Source organism: Budorcas taxicolor, chromosome 12 (genome assembly GCF_023091745.1).
Source record: "Budorcas taxicolor isolate Tak-1 chromosome 12, Takin1.1, whole genome shotgun sequence".
In the NCBI taxonomy this organism is placed as follows: Eukaryota; Metazoa; Chordata; class Mammalia; order Artiodactyla; family Bovidae; genus Budorcas; species Budorcas taxicolor.
In genome coordinates this window covers 74,559,284-74,565,455 of record NC_068921.1, presented here as the reverse complement: position 1 = coordinate 74,565,455, position 6,172 = coordinate 74,559,284, and positions in this window count along the sequence as shown.

Sequence of the window (6,172 nt, the reverse complement as noted above, 5' to 3'; positions counted from 1 at the left end):
AAATGCTTGGTTCCTCAGTCAGTTGATTCAGAAAGCCATAAGGAAAAAGTGGATCCGGTCGAGGAGAAAGCATTGTACATTTCCGTATGTGTGTAGCAGATGTGGATAGTGTGATCTAAACAGAAATACAGGAGAAGAGGCACGTGTGTGTCCTCCAATAAATCGCACCACTCTGAGATGATGGATATATTATGGCCCCAGGAGCGATGAGAATTCCTGATCTTTGTATGTGATGATAGTCGTTTCAAGGCATGCTTATGTCCACTGTCAGGTTGGTATTTGGGGAAGCATCCTGTGTCTTGCACATGAATTTCTAGCTCCACCACGCAGGGAAGGGAGCCAGGATCTGGCGAGGTGATGGAATTACCCTGTCTCTTTGATGATGGCTGCAGCAGAGCCATTTGTCAGCCCAAGTGCCTCCTAAGGATCCTCTCACCTTTTGTAGTTTCATTTTAAGGACAATTACTCTGTGGGTTGAATTTAGGAAAAATATTCCCCCTGCAACCTAAAGCAGCCTTGTTCTGAGCATGAATCTGTCAGTGGTGGTGATGAGAAACGAAATTGTTCCCCAGCAGATTTTTATAGTAAATCAAGGGCTACATCAATTCTCCGTGGGCGAGGGGCTAATATCTTAGTCCTCATGAGCATTTAAGGAAAGATATTATGTCGGTTTCCTTTTTTTTTTTTTTTTTTTTAAAGCTGCATACTGCATGGTGTGAGGGTTCCCAATGCCAGAAGGAAACAGATAGGCTTGACTTTCTAATTACATTAGGGAGCCTTATGCATGGCTCTGGGCTCTGGTTCCTTCTGTTTACTGCCACACCAGAAATAGGAGTGTGCTTCTCCTATTTTTGAAACTTTTAGCTTCTCAATTTCATTTCTCCCCCTCTGGCGCAGACAAAAGTCTTTGAGTTACTTGCTACTTAGACAAAAATCCTGAAAGAATGTGACCCGAATGTAAACAGTAACTAAATCGCAGGGGTGGATTTAAGATGGTATTTATCTTATGTATCTTCATTTTAGTTACCTTCACTTCTTGGCAATGAGAATATATATTTTTATAAACAGAAAAGCAGTAAGGCTGGATCCCATTTGGAAACATAAAAATTGCAAACCTTCTAAACTCCAAAAAGCACATGGCTTGTACATCTCCATATCACTTACACTTTCGAAGCAGTCACCTGTTAGTAAAAATTAGGATCTTAAAGAATCTCATTCCCAGTAGGACAAAATGCTCGGGACAAGGAATCGATTGGTGATAGACTCATTCTTCTCATTGAAGGTGTAAGTAAGACAATGGACTTCAGTGGGTCCCTACAAAATGAAGTCACTGAGTGATCACTGGCAGCCCATGGGATTCAATTTCAGTACATCTCATCTTAGGCCAGAAATGCTTTCTGAGCACTGGTGGTGACAGGTGCGGGCTGCTATCCCTTCCCACATATCAAAATACCACTGCTTGTGTCATGATGTACAAGGATCATTTTTTAAAAATGTTTATTTATTTATTTGGCTGCTTTGAGTCTTAGCTGTGGCATCTTTAGCTATGGCGTGTGAGCTCTTAGTTGTGGCATGTGGGTTCTGGTTCCCTGACCAGGAATTGAACGCTGGCCCCCCTGCCCTGGGAGCACAGAGTCTTAAACACTTCTATGAGGGTAAACTGGTAAACTGAAAACAGGAATAATCTCTTTCTATAATAAAAGCCTAATTTGCTGTGACCTCCAGAAGAATTTGGAAGTACCCACAGTTGGAGAGGAAAGAGTCTATTGTTAGACTAGTGCAGGCCTGGTGCAGTTTTCTAGTTAGTAAGGGGAACATATGTTGCATATGGGGAGATAGTCACTTTGTCCTGTTTCATTCATTGACAAACCAATTTTAATACTATATAATTATATGTATATATGTATGAATATGCATTATGTATTAATGGCTAGTGATAGCTAAATTATAATAAAATAATTAAGTCTACTATAATTATGGCCCTTGATGAATGGTAAGCTATAAGTGTTCCAAAATACACAAATGAGCAGTTCTCCTCGTGGAGCATTGGGTAGCATATAAGGAGATGGAGGGACCCACAATTACTTTGAGGTTTAAGAATGAGATTATTGTGTGCATGCTGTCACTCAGTCATGTCTGACTCTTTGTGACCCTCATGGACTGTAGCCCATCAAGCTCTAAGCAAGAATGCTGGTGTGGGTTGCCATGCCCTCCTCCTTCTTTTGAGAAGATTGGGTATTATCAATAACCAGGACTGGGAATGCAAAGGAAAGGATAGGACTTGGGGAAATTTTAAGTTCACTTTTTGACATGTTGAGTTTAAGTATCTGTGAGTACCTCCTGGTAGATGTAAGTTACCAGTTAGTTATTGAACATGGGAGTCTAGAGCTCAGGAAAGTTCTGGGATAATGATAAATTGTCCATGTCTTATGGATCTGAAAACCTTGTCTAATCTCCCCTTTTGGACAAGTGTTGATCTCAGAGTGCTGTTTCCAGCCTAGTACTCGAGGTACTGAGGTCAGACATTGAAGAGATGAAAGTTGAATTATCAAGAGAGGGCATCCAGGTAGAAGTTAGTCCAGTTCACTAATCCAAAGGGGCCAAGTAGAGAGGCATGGGGTAAAGGTAGCAAAATCAGGAGAAGCAGTGAGCTTGCAGGTGGGAGCTAGACTTTAGAAGGAGACCCCAAGTCACTGAAAAAAGCTATAGTGTTTATACGGAGCTCCTGGAGTTCTGGCCTTGAGTACGGGAGAAGATTGTATTAGTTTCCCACGGCTGCTGTAGCAAATTACCCCAAACTTAGTGGCTTAAAACAACACAAATTTATTATCTTACAATTCTGGAGATTGGAAGTCCAAAATTGGCTTTGCAAACTAAAATCAAGGCATTGGCAGATCTCCGTTCCTTCTGGAGCCTCCAGGGGAAAAATCTCTCTCCTTGCTTTTCCTACCTTCTAGAAGCTGCCCATACACTTGGCTCATGGCCCGTTCCATCTTTAAAGTATGTTACCCCATCCTCAGCTTTCATGATTAAAAAGCATGAAAAATATGCAAGAACACAAAAATAATTGAGATAATGTACTTGCAATGTGAAAATAGTCCAAAAGGAAATATGTCAAATGAATAGTTGTTTCATTAGAAATATGGGAATACAAATCATACTTTGGCCCTTTTCTCTAATTCTCAAGCAAAATTAAAACTGCTTTTATTTATTTATTTTTAAGATTAATTAATTAATTAATTTTACTTTACAATATTGTATTGGTTTTGCCATACATTGACTTGAACCAAAAAGTGACATCCTAAAGAATTCTTAAGGGTCTGGAAGAGATGAAAGAAGGGACTTCCCTGGTGGCCTGATGGTTAAGAATCTGCCCTGCAAAGCAGGGGCCATGGGTTTGATCCTTGGTCGGGGAACTAAGATCCCAAATGCTGTGGAGCAGCTTAAGCCCATGTGCTGCATCTGTTGAGTCTGCAAGCCACAACTAGAGAGCCCTCGAACTGCAAAGAAAGATTCCTCATGGCAACAGGCAACAAAGATTCTGAGTACTGAAACCAAGTCCCGAGGCAGCCAAATTCAAAAAAAAAAGTGAAGAAGAAGTAATAAAACTGGGGAGTCAGATGGCCACTGGTGGTGGGTGAAGGAGGAGCCATTTCGGGGTGAGGTGGGGATGTAGGGAAGACAGTGAGGGATTATGTTGGAGACCATCAAGGCAGATCACTAGTTAGGAAGGGAAAAATGAAAGCAAAACTTTCTGGAAGCCAGGGACTGGGAAAGCAAGCGAGGTGGTTGTAGCTGTTGTCATCATTTTTAAGAGAAGAGAGGGGATTCTCGGTTCTGAACAAAGCATCAGGCAGAGCCGGGTGACAAGAGTTAGGCTGTTTTGAATGTCCTCTTTAGGTTTTCCCTGATGATACCATATGTCTTGCAGGAAAGAGAAGCAGTGCCTGGTAGTGTTACAACCATGAGAATATGCTATGACTGTGAGGCTAGTCTTCTTTCTCCCTAACTGTGGGAAAGGTATTTCCATTTGATGAGCCTCAGTTTCCTCATTTTTCACAAGCATGGTTTGGATCAGATGGTCTCTAATGATCATTTAAGCTGTAACACTTTATATTCATCTCTGAAATCTCTAGGTCCATTTAAAAAGCCTTCATTTCTCTGTCTCATGAGAATGATTAGAGCACAATGGTAAAGAAAAGAGACTGAGGGTGTGGTTTCATATCCAATTGTCTGATTCCAATGGAGCCCAAACAGTTAGTTCTCTCACCTAGAAGCACTTCTATGTGAGCAATTCAACAATTAAAAAAAAAATGGTAATGCCAGAAGAAGTAGGACAATAAACTCTCCCTTTAACCAACATAAGGCACCATCCACCTTGGCGGGGATAAGAAATTACCATTAAGATTCCAATATTTTTTCCTTTCACTCCATTAAAAGATACAATTAGGAGGAAAATTAAAGAAGGAAAGGAAGGTATGCACTGAAGGATGCACATTTACCTTCCAGGTAGATCAGGCCGAGGTGCTTTCTGAGAGGTTCCCAACTGTGGGCGTGAAATCATCAAACACCAGGTGTTTGCTGCTGTGTATGCAGGAGAAATACCAATGGGTATCTGGGCAGAGAGGGAATCCCGTTGGGCATTTGGCAGAGATGGATGGCAGATTGAGGAGGGCTCAGAAAAAGGCAGAGGGAGGGACCAGCGGGGTGATGAGGACACATTTGAAAAAATGCATCTCCCAAATAGAAAAATGTGTCTTGGGCAATAAACAATGGGAAGGAATTTTACGAGTGCACTGGAAACAGAAGGGATCTTCTTCACTCCTGTGTGACTAAGAATAGAGGTAACTGGAGTTTGAGAACATAGTTGCTGAATTTTGAATGATTACTCTGAGAGATATTAGTAGAATTTGCTTCAATTTCTATTAGATATAATAATTGAAGGAATCATTGGGACTAACAGAGACACACAGAGAGACTGCTGGTACTGAACTATCAAAGCAGAAGAGGAAACCGAACTGGAGACACATCCTTCAGCCACATCTGATTAAACTTTCTTCCGTTTCTTGTTGAAGAGAGTAGAGTTCAGAGAGACCTACCCTGTAACATTCGATTTTGATGAATTTGCATTCATGCTTGACTCCACTGTAATTGTTGTACTTCCATTTTGCACTAGTGAGAAATTAGCCGTTTTTACTGACGCTGTAAACTTCCTGAACTTAATTATTCTCCAAATATGGAAACTGACACACTACACTTGGTGGAACTTGCAAGGGATCTTTTTACTTCCTGTTTTGTTTTTGGCTGTCAGCATGCGCGTAAGAGACGTGGGTTTGATCCCTAGATCAGGAAGATCCCCTGGAGAAGGAAATGGCAACCCCCTTCAGTATTCTTGCCTGGAAAATTCCATGGACAGAGGAGCCTGGCAGGCTGAAGTCCATGGGGTCACAAAGAGTCAGACACAAATGAACAAACATGCACACACCCATGCCAGCATGTATTCCTTGTCACGAGATCAACCCAGCTTCCTTGCCAAGATGAAATACACAGTGGAAGGGAGTGGTTCTCCAGAGTGAATTCAACATCCTCTTGGAATTCTGATTATCTGATTAACCTGGATTAACTGAGTGATGCCTCTCCTCCTCTTGCTCCATTGTGTTGCATCATTCTCGTTAGTGGTCTTCCACCGATGAGCAAAATGGCCTGTATGTCACAAGGAAGACTCTAATCTGACAGTGGGAGCAAGGAGAGGAAAGAGAAGGAGCTCAGATAACACATTTAATACCTGTGTAACATCACAAAGAAGGAACACTGAGGAACAGTTGCACTTCTTGTTTCCATAACTTGCCTTTGCGTAGTAGCTGAGTTTTCACAACTTCCTTCTTCCCTCTACTTCAATTTCTGTTTGACTAGAGTCCCCTGCTATGCATATGCTTGAGTTCTAGATGGACCTCTCTGTTTAGGTTGCACGAATCATCCAATGGACATGATCTTACAAGACAGCAAGAGTTCCCTTCATACCTCTTCTTTCCGTCTTTGAGTGGCAGCGCCCTATTGTCATTTGAGAGCGAGGATCAAACAAGCCAACCTGAATGCTAATCCTTTTGCTTGCTTGTCCAGTGGTATGATGAAAAACCAGGTTACAAGGAAGTTGCTACTCCTTTGCAACCAT